Genomic DNA, 11,556 nt, shown 5'->3' with positions numbered 1-11,556 from the left:
TGTCACCAGTCTATAGATCAGGTGATTGTGTGATGACATCATAGTGAGGCTGCAGTGATGTCACCAGTCTATAGATCAGGTGATTGTGTGATGACATCATAGTGAGGGCGCAGTGATGTCACCAGTCTATAGATCAGGTGATTGGATGACATCATAGTGAGGCTGCAGTGATGTCACCCAGTCTATAGATCAGGTGATTGTGTGATGACATCATAGTGAGGCTGCAGTGATGTCACCAGTCTATAGATCAGGTGATTGTGTGATGACATCATAGTGAGGGCGCAGTGATGTCACCCAGTCTATAGATCAGGTGATTGGATGACATCATAGTGAGGCTGCAGTGATGTCACCCAGTCTATAGATCAGGTGATTGTGTGATGACATCATAGTGAGGGCGCAGTGATGTCACCCAGTCTATAGATCAGGTGATTGTGTGATGACATCATAGTGAGGGCGCAGTGATGTCACCCAGTCTATAGATCAGGTGATTGTGTGATGACATCATAGTGAGGGTGCAGTGATGTCACCCAGTCTATAGATCAGGTGATTGTGTGATGACATCATAGTGAGGGCGCAGTGATGTCACCCAGTCTGTAGATCAGGTGATTGTGTGATGACATCATAGTGAGGGCGCAGTGATGTCACCGGTCTATAGATCAGGTGATTGTGTGATGACATCATAGTGAGGGCGCAGTGATGTCACCCAGTCTATAGATCAGGTGATTATGTGATGACATCATAGTGAGGGCGCAGTGATGTCACCCAGTCTATAGATCAGGTGATTGTGTGATGACATCATAGTGAGGGCGCAGTGATGTCACCAGTCTATAGATCAGGAGATTGTGTGATGACATCATAGTGAGGGCGCAGTGATGTCACCCAGTCTACAGATCAGGTGATTGTGTGATGACATCATAGTGAGGGCGCAGTGATGTCACCAGTCTATAGATCAGGTGATTGTGTGATGACATCATAGTGAGGGCGCAGTGATGTCACCCAGTCTATAGGTCAGGTGATTATGTGATGACATCATAGTGAGGGCGCAGTGATGTCACCCAGTCTATAGATCAGGTGATTGTGTGATGACATCATAGTGAGGGCGCAGTGATGTCACCAGTCTATAGATCAGGAGATTGTGTGATGACATCATAGTGAGGGCGCAGTGATGTCACCAGTCTACAGATCAGGTGATTGTGTGATGACATCATAGTGAGGGCGCAGTGATGTCACCCAGTCTATAGATCAGGTGATTGTGTGATGACATCATAGTGAGGGCGCAGTGATGTCACCCAGTCTATAGATCAGGTGATTGTGTGATGACATCATAGTGAGGGCGCAGTGATGTCACCCAGTCTATAGATCAGGTGATTGTGTGATGACATCATAGTGAGGGCGCAGTGATGTTACCCAGTCTATAGATCAGGTGATTGTTTGATGACATCATAGTGAGGGCGCCGTGATGTCACCAGTCTATAGATCAGGTGATTGGATGACATCATAGTGAGGGCGCAGTGATGTCACCAGTCTATAGATCAGGTGATTGTGTGATGACATCATAGTGAGGGCGCAGTGATGTCATCCAGTCTATAGATCAGGTGATTGTGTGATGACATCATAGTGAGGGCGCAGTGATGTCACCCAGTCTATAGATCAGGTGATTGTGTGATGACATCATAGTTAGGGCGCAGTGATGTCACCAGTCTATAGATCAGGTGATTGTGTGATGACATCATAGTGAGGGTGCAGTGATGTCATCCAGTCTATAGATCAGGTGATTGTGTGATGACATCATAGTGAGGGCGCAGTGATGTCACCAGTCTATAGATCAGGTGATTGTGTGATGACATCATAGTGAGGCCACAGTGATGTCACCAGTCTATAGATCAGGTGATTGTGTGATGACATCATAGTGAGGGCGCAGTGATGTCACCCAGTCTATAGATCAGGTCATTGTGTGATGACATCATAGTGAGGGCGCAGTGATGTCACCAGTCTATAGATCAGGTGATTGTGTGATGACATCATAGTGAGGCCACAGTGATGTCACCAGTCTATAGATCAGGTGATTGTGTGATGACATCATAGTGAGGGCGCAGTGATGTCACCCAGTCTATAGATCAGGTCATTGTGTGATGACATCATAGTGAGGGCGCAGTGATGTCACCCAGTCTATAGATCAGGTGATTGTGTGATGACATCATAGTGAGGGCGCAGTGATGTCACCCAGTCTATAGATCAGGTGATTGTGGGATGACATCATAGTGAGGGCGCCGTGATGTCACCAGTCTATAGATCAGGTGATTGTGTGATGACATCATAGTGAGGGCGCAGTGATGTCACCCAGTCTATAGATCAGGTGATTGTGTGATGACATCATAGTGAGGGCGCCGTGATGTCACCCAGTCTATAGATCAGGTGATTGTGTGATGACATCATAGTTAGGGCGCAGTGATGTCACCAGTCTATAGATCAGGTGATTGTGTGATGACATCATAGTGAGGCTGCAGTGATGTCACCAGTCTATAGATCAGGTGATTGTGTGATGACATCATAGTGAGGCTGCAGTGATGTCACCAGTCTATAGATCAGGTGATTGTGTGATGACATCATAGTGAGGGTGCAGTCTGTAGCGCAGGTTCGGAGGTGACCATAGTAAGTGACATTGTGTAGGACCTCGGTGACAGGAGGGATGGCTCCTTCTCTTAGATCTCCAGTTCTGGGGTAATTACAATTTTCAGCTAATTAAGATGTGAGGTTGGAGGGTCAGAGCAGTGACACAGCTGAGCGCACATCCCTATGTGACCTGTAATTCCTGGTGAGCCTCCATTAACTTCCAAAGTGTCCTAAATAATTACTCATTAAAGTCTGAAGATGCAGAGGACAGGACAGTTTACCAGCGATGGTCGTCTCCTCCGCAGCCATTTGGGTTAATCAGTCACCGCTGCCCAACGTAATGCGAAATCCCATGTTACACATTACAGAGAGCGGCACTATGTGAAGGGTTGTCAGCGCACGGCGGCTAGTACACAGTGCGGACACTATATACACAGGCAGGGACCCCCAATATACAGGCAGGGACCCCCAATATACAGGCAGGGACCCCAATATACAGACAGGGACCCCAATATACAGGCAGGGACCCCCAATATACAGGCTCAGCCCCCCAATATACAGGCAGGGACCCCCAATATACAGGCAGGGACCCCCAATATACAGACAGGGACCCCAATATACAGACAGGGACCCCCAATATACAGGCAGGGACCCCAATATACAGACAGGGACCCCCAATATACAGACAGGGACCCCCAATATACAGGCAGGGACCCCAATATACAGGCAGGGACCCCCAATATACAGGCAGGGACCCGCAATATACAGGCAGGGACCCGCAATATACAGGCAGGGACCCGCAATATACAGACAGGGACCCGCAATATACAGACAGGGACCCGCAATATACAGACAGGGACCCCCAATACACAGACACAGCCCCCAATACACAGGCACAGCCCCCAATATACAGACAGGGACCCGCAATATACAGACAGGGACCCCCAATACACAGACACAGCCCCCAATACACAGGCACAGCCCCCAATATACAGACAGGGACCCCCAATATACAGGCAAGGACCCCAATATACAGGCAGGGACCCCCAATATACAGGCAGGGACCCAAAAGATACAGGCAGGGTCCGCCAATGCACAGGCACAGCCCCACAATATACATAAACAGCCCCCCAATATATAGGCACAGCACCCCAATATACAGGCACAGCACCCCAATATACAGGCACAGTCCCCAATATACAGACACAGTCCCCAATATACAGACACAGCCCCTCAATATACAGGCACAGCCCCCCCAATATAGAGACCACAGCCCCCAAAATATAGCCACAGCCCCCAGTATACAGACACAGCCCCCCAATATACAGACAGGGTCCCCCAATACACAGGCACAGCCCCCAATACACAGGCACAGCCCCCAATACACAGGCACAGCCCCCCAATATACAGAAACAGCCCCCCAATATATAGGCACAGCCCCCAATATACAGGCACAGCCCCCCAATATACAGGCAGGGTCCTCCAATACACAGGCACAGCTCCCCAATATACAGAAACAGACCCCCAATATATAGATGTACTAAGACGAATGGGGAACCCCCAGTCTCTAGATGTACAAAGAAGAATGGGGGAACCTCCAGTCTCTAGATGTGCAAAGAAGAATGGGGGAACCTCCAGCCTCTAGATGTACAAAGAGGAATGGGGAACCTCCAGCCTCTAGATGTACAAAGAGGAATGGGGAACCTCCAGCCTCTAGATGTACAAAGAAGAATGGAGGAACCTCCAGCCTCTAGATGTACAAAGAAGAATGGGGGAACCTCCAGCCTCTAGATGTACAAAGAAGAATGGGGGAACCTCCAGCCTCTAGATGTACAAAGAAGAATGGGGGAACCTCCAGCCTCTAGATGTACAAAGAAGAATGGGGGAACCTCCAGCCTCTAGATGTACATAGAAGAATGGGGGAACCTCCAGCCTCTAGATGTACAAAGAAGAATGGGGGAACCTCCAACCTCTAGATGTATAAAGAAGAATGGGGGGAACCTCCAGCCTCTAGATGTACAAAGAAGAATGGAGGAACCTCCAGCCTCTAGATGTACAAAGAAGAATGGAGGAACCTCCAGCCTCTAGATGTACAAAGAAAAATGGGGGAACCTCCAGCCTCTAGATGTACAAAGAAGAATGGGGGAACCTCCAGCCTCTAGATGTACAAAGAAGAATGGGGGGAACCTCCAGCCTCTAGATGTACAAAGAAGAATGGGGGGAACCTCCAGCCTCTAGATGTACAAAGAAGAATGGGAGAACCTCCAGCCTCTAGATGTACAAAGAAGAATGGAGGAACCTCCAGCCTCTAGATGTACAAAGAAAAATGGGGGAACCTCCAGCCTCTAGATGTACAAAGAAGAATGGAGGAACCTCCAGCCTCTAGATGTACAAAGAAGAATGGGGGAACCTCCAGCCTCTAGATGTACAACGAAGACTGGGGGAACCTCCAGCCTCTAGATGTACAGAGAAGAATGGGGGTACCTCCAGCCTCTAGATGTACAGAGAAGAATGGGGGAACCTCCAGCCTCTAGATGTACAAAGAAGAATGGGGGAACCTCCAGCCTCTAGATGTACAAAGAAGAATGGGGGAACCTCCAGCCTCTAGATGTACAGAGAAGAATGGGGGAACCTCCAGCCTCTAGTTGTACAAAGAAGAATGGGGGAACCTTCAGCCTCTAGATGTACAAAGAAGAATGGAGGATCCTCCAGCCTCTAGATGTACGACGAAGAATGGGGGGACCTCCAGCCTCTAGATGTACAAAGAAGAATGGGGGAACCTCCCGCCTCTAGATGTACAAACAAGAATGGGGGAACCTCCAGCCTCTAGATGTACAAAGAAGAATGGGGGAACCTCCAGCCTCTAGATGTACAAAGAAGAATGGGGGAACCTCCAGCCTCTAGATGTACAGAGAAGAATGGGGGAACCTTTAGCCTCTAGATGTAAAAAGAAGAATGGGGGAACCTCCAGCCTCTAGATGTACAAAGAAGAATTGGGGAACCTCCAGCCTCTAGATGTACAAAGAAGAATGGGGGAACCTCCAGCCTCTAGATGTACAGAGAAGAATGGGGGAACCTCCAGCCTCTAGATGTACAGAGAAGAATGGGGGAACCTCCAGCCTCTAGATGTACAAAGAAGAATGGGGGAACCTCCAGCCTCTAGATGTACAACGAAGACTGGGGGAACCTCCAGCCTCTAGATGTACAAAGAAGAATGGGGCAACTTCCAGCCTCTAGATGCACAAAGAAGAATGGGGGAACCTCCAGCCTCTAGATGTACAAAGAAGAATGGAGGAACCTCCAGCCTCTAGATGTACAAAGAAGAATGGGGGAACCTTTAGCCTCTAGATGTACAGAGAAGAATGGGGGAACCTCCAGCCTCTAGATGTACAAAGAAGAATTGGGGAACCTCCAGCCTCTAGATGTACAAAGAAGAATGGGGGAACCTCCAGCCTCTAGATGTACAGAGAAGAATGGGGGAACCTCCAGCCTCTAGATGTACAGAGAAGAATGGGGGAACCTCCAGCCTCTAGATGTACAAAGAAGAATGGGGGAACCTCCAGCCTCTAGATGTACAACGAAGACTGGGGGAACCTCCAGCCTCTAGATGTACAAAGAAGAATGGGGCAACTTCCAGCCTCTAGATGCACAAAGAAGAATGGGGGAACCTCCAGCCTCTAGATGTACAAAGAAGAATGGAGGAACCTCCAGCCTCTAGATGTACAAAGAAGAATGGGGGAACCTTTAGCCTCTAGATGTACAGAGAAGAATGGGGGAACCTCCAGCCTCTACATGTACAAAGAAGAATGGGGGAACCTTCAGCCTCTAGATGTACAAAGAAGAATGGGGGATCCTCCAGCCTCTAGATGTACAACGAAGAATGGGGGGACCTCCCGCCTCTAGATGTACAAAGAAGAATGGGGGAACCTCCCGCCTCTAGAAGTACAAAGAAGAATGGGGGAACCTCCAGCCTCTAGATGTACAGAGAAGAATGGAGGAACCTCCAGCCTCTAGATGTACAAAGAAGAATGGGGGAACCTCCAGCCTCTAGATGTACAAAGAAGAATGGGGGAACCTCCAGCCTCTAGATGTACAAAGAAGAATGGGGGAACCTCCAGCCTCTAGATGTACAAAGAAGAATGGGAGGAACCCCAGCCTCTAGATGTACAAAGAAGAATGGGGGGACCTCCAGCCTCTAGCAGTACAAAGAAGAATGGGGGGACCTCCAGCCTCTAGATGTGCAAAGAAGAAGGGGGGAACCTCCAGCCTCTAGAAGTACAAAGAGGAGTGGGGAACCTCCAGCCTCTAGAAGTACAAAGAAGAATGGGGGGACCTCCAGCCTCTAGATGTGCAAAGAAGAATGGGGGAACCTCCAGCCTCTAGATGTGCAAAGAAGAATGGGGGAACCTCCAGCCTCTAGATGTACAAAGAGGAATGGGGAACCTCCAGCCTCTAGATGTACAAAGAAGAATGGAGGAACCTCCAGCCTCTAGATGTACATAGAAGAATGAAGGGAACCTCCAGCCTCTAGATGTACAAAGAAGAATGGGGGGAACCTCCAGCCTCTAGAAGTACAAAGAGGAGTGGGGAACCTCCAGCCTCTAGATGTACAAAGAAGAATGGGGGGACCTCCAGCCTCTAGAAGTACAAAGAAGAGTGGGGAACCTCCAGCCTCTAGATGTACAAAGAAGAATGGGGGGACCTCCAGCCTCTAGATGTGCAAAGAAGAAGTGGGGAACCTCCAGCCTCTAGAAGTACAAAGAGGAGTGGGGAATCTCCAGCCTCTAGATGTACAAAGAAGAATGGGGGGACCTCCAGCCTCTAGATGTGCAAAGAAGAATGGGGGAACCCCCAGCCTCTAGATGTGCAAAGAAGAATGGGGGAACCTCCAGCCTCTAGATGTACAAAGAGGAATGGGGAACCTCCAGCCTCTAGATGTACAAAGAAGAAGGGGGGACCTCCAGCCTCTAGATGTACAAAGAAGAATGGGGGGACCTCCAGCCTCTAGATGTGCAAAGAAGAATGGGGGAAGCTCCAGCCTCTAGATATACAAAGAAGAATGGTGGGACCTCCAGCCCCTAGATGTACAAAGAAGAATGGGGGGAACCTTCAGCCTCTAGATGTGCAAAGAAGAATGGAGGAACCTCCAGCCTCTAGATGTACAAAGAAGAATGGGGGGAACCTTCAGCCTCTAGATGTACAAAGAAGAATGGAGGAACCTCCAGCCTCTAGATGTACAAAGAAGAATGGGGGAACCTCCAGCCTCTAGATGTACAAAGAAGAATGGGGGAACCTCCAGCCTCTAGATGTGCAAAGAAGAATGGGGGAAGCTCCAGCCTCTAGATGTACAAAGAAGAATGGGGGAACCTCCAGCCTCTAGATGTATAAAGAAGAATGGGGGGAACCTCCAGCCTCTAGATGTACAAAGAAGAATGGAGGAACCTCCAGCCTCTAGATGTACAAAGAAGAATGGGGGAACCTCCAACCTCTAGATGTATAAAGAAGAATGGGGGGAACCTCCAGCCTCTAGATGTACAAAGAAGAATGGAGGAACCTCCAGCCTCTAGATGTGTAAAGAAGAATGGGGGGAACCTCCAGCCTCTAGATGTACAAAGAAGAATATAGGAACCTCCAGCCTCTAGATGTGCAAAGAAGATTGGGGGAACCTCCAGCCTCTAGATGTACAAAGAAGAACGAGGGAATCTCCAGCCTCTAGATGTACAAAGAAGAATGGAGGAATCTCCAGCCTCTAGATGTACAGAGAAGAATTGGGGAACCTCCAGCCTCTACATGTACAAAGAAGAATGGAGGAACCTCCAGCCTCTAGATGTACAAAGAAGAACGAGGGAATCTCCAGCCTCTAGATGTACAAAGAAGAATGGAGGAATCTCCAGCTTCTAGATGTACAGAGAAGAATTGGGGAACCTCCAGCCTCTACATGTACAAAGAAGAATGGGGGAACCTGTAGGCGCCTGTACTCTGGCTACCTATCTACTGGGAGCATGTCCTGTGGCTACCTACCTACTGGGAGAATGTGCTGTGACTACCTATCTTCTGGGGGAGTGTGCTGTGGCTACCTATCTACTAGTGAGCATGTGCTGTGGCTACCTATCTACTGGGGGCATGTGCTGTGGCTACCTATCTACTGGGGGGACATTTGCCATGGCTACCTATCTACTGGGCTACCTATATACTGGGGGCATGTGCAGAGTGGAACCTTATATATAATAAATTGGGGGGGGGGGGTTGTACTCACTATAATTCATTCTAAAGAACTACATATAGGAGAATGAATTTATGAAGCAATTCTATGCAACGTGACGTAATAGTATAAGATGGGAACTTATTGAGTGGGGGGCAAAAACCTTGCCAGTCCTCTAGACACACAAAGCTGGGGCCAGAATACACCTTCATACAGAACCTTCTATCTCCTGTAGTGACAATATGACTACATCGCCCCTACAGAACTAAAATAAATATTACGTATAACTGAGCAAACACTGCCATCTGCTGTACTATGTATGTACTGCATGCCTGGATTATACACTGCCCTCTGCTGTACTATGTATGTACTGCATGCCTGGATTATACACTGCCCTCTGCTGTACTATGTATGTACTGCATGCCTGGATTATACACTGCCCTCTGCTGTACTATGTATGTACTGCATGCCTGGATTATACACTGCCCTCTGCTGTACTATGTATGTACTGCATGCCTGGAGTATACACTGCCATCTGCTGTACTATGTATGTACTGCATGCCTGGAGTATACACTGCCATCTGCTGTACTATGTATGTACTGCATGCCCTCTGCTGTACTATGTATGTACTGCATGCCTGGATTATACACTGCCCTCTGCTGTACTATGCATGTACTGCATGCCTGGATTATACACTGCCCTCTGCTGTACTATGTATGTACTGCATGCCTGGATTATACATTGCCCTCTGCTGTATTATGTATATACTGCATGCCTGGATTATACACTGCCCTGTGCTGTACTGTATATGTACTGCATGCCTGGATTATACACTGCCCTCTGCTGTACCATGTATGTACTGCATGCCTGGATTATACACTTCTCAGACCTTGGGTCTCTCAGACTTTGTCATTGTCTTGAGATTTCTGCCAAACCTAATCATGTTCCTGATCTGGCTTTGCTTTCCTCTGGTGCAGGGTAAGGTACTCATTGCTGGTATATACTGACATACTGAACACATTGGGGCACATCTACTTACACGGCCGCCGGAGTTCCCTGAAAGTGCATTGTCCGTGTATAATGCACTGTGCCGGGATTCCCTAAGATCGTGCCCCCGATATCCTGCATGTGTCGCTTCCCCGCTCAGGTCCCAGGAGTTCACCCTCTTCTTCCCGGTGCATGTAAGTGCATTGTCTTGTGATACAATTTGAAAGTTAATCCCGCGCTCAGTCCGAATTAGTCGGATCATCCGACGTCCGCCCCCGATTTCTGTTGCATTAAAGTTACCGCTGCTGCGCTACAATCCCCAGTTAATACTTGTCACAGTGGCGCAAATCCCAAAACCAGCGACCAGTGCGATCTGCGACCCTTAGTAAATAAGCCCCATTATTTGTAAATGAAAACTCCTATACATAAATAGAGCAATAATATCACTGTACCAGGACCAGATATTGTCACCATACAGTGATCTAATATTTGTGCCTACCACTACTGAACACAATACCAAGAATAGTAATACAGCTGGAAAAGATAACACCCATAGCATTACCACTGCATACTGCTTCTGTATAATATCACAACCAACGCAGCTCTGTGCAGCACATCCCCACACTACGCCTCTAAAGATGTCAAGGTCCAGGGTCTCCTGAATAACAACTGTATTCCACACTGTGCTGCTAAATAATAAATACTTCTACAACTGACTACCCTGTACCTACCGCATATATAAAAAAAACTTGTATACATCACTTATTATACATACTAGATAATAGCTTCCTGCGCTTTTGCAGGTGTATGTGGGTGTGATGACCTCATCACGCTTCAGATCTCATACAGATCCATATCAATTGTATATGGACCATAAAGACGCACATACAATGGATTCTTTGCTTCATATCTTGGCTGTGTACAGGTTTTGGGATGTCTGTTACCTATGGGCACGGCGGAGGCTGCTTCTGTTATATGATGATCCCTAAAACTCACTGGGACATACAAAGTTTTTCCTTCCATCTTCACACCGGACCTGATGCACCTTAAGCCAATGGCCGGTGATCTGGGACAGCGGAAGAGTTACTGCTGCAGACTTAAGCTGCCATTTATCTGCAGCAGAACTCATCCTTCTGTGGATTCTGCATTTATACATTAATCCGAGTCCTTTGCACAAGGCAACAGATGCTCCAGCATGAAGGACACCGCTGCAGTGTATGGGGCCGGTGGTGATGATGTGCACAGGCACCAGCAGGGGGCGCCATGGACTCTGGGCATTGGCCGGGTCTTTCCTGCCGGCGGTGGCTCAAGACTGATCCTGGAAGTACCGGTCCCCGCCTACGCGGGATCCTGGAAGTACCGGGCCCCGCCTACGCGGGATCCTGGAAGTACCGGGCCCCGCCTACGCGGGATCCTGGAAGTACCGGGCCCCGCCTACGCGGGATCCTGGAAGTACCGGAGGAGGTTGTTCTGGCTTTAGTGAAGATCATGGATCTGTCCCAGTTCTTCCGCTATTCCCAGAAGCTGAGGGGGTGATGGCTCTATTCCCCTTGGGGACAATAGGGGGGTTGGGAAGCTCAGACCACCCCCTCCAGAACGGGAGCAGCAATTATCATGTCACAGATGCCCCCCCCCCCTCATTAATCCCTATTAGGATGTTATTGAGACAGTTTACAGATAATCCAAGGACAGGAAATCACTTCACATCAGTCTCCGAGTCATGAAGAGACCCCCAGGACCCCCCTACTATGTG

This window comes from Engystomops pustulosus, chromosome 1 (assembly GCF_040894005.1).
Source record: "Engystomops pustulosus chromosome 1, aEngPut4.maternal, whole genome shotgun sequence".
NCBI classification, from domain to species: Eukaryota; Metazoa; Chordata; class Amphibia; order Anura; family Leptodactylidae; genus Engystomops; species Engystomops pustulosus.
The sequence above is the reverse complement of the archived record's forward strand: the minus strand, read 5'-3'. Positions refer to the sequence as shown.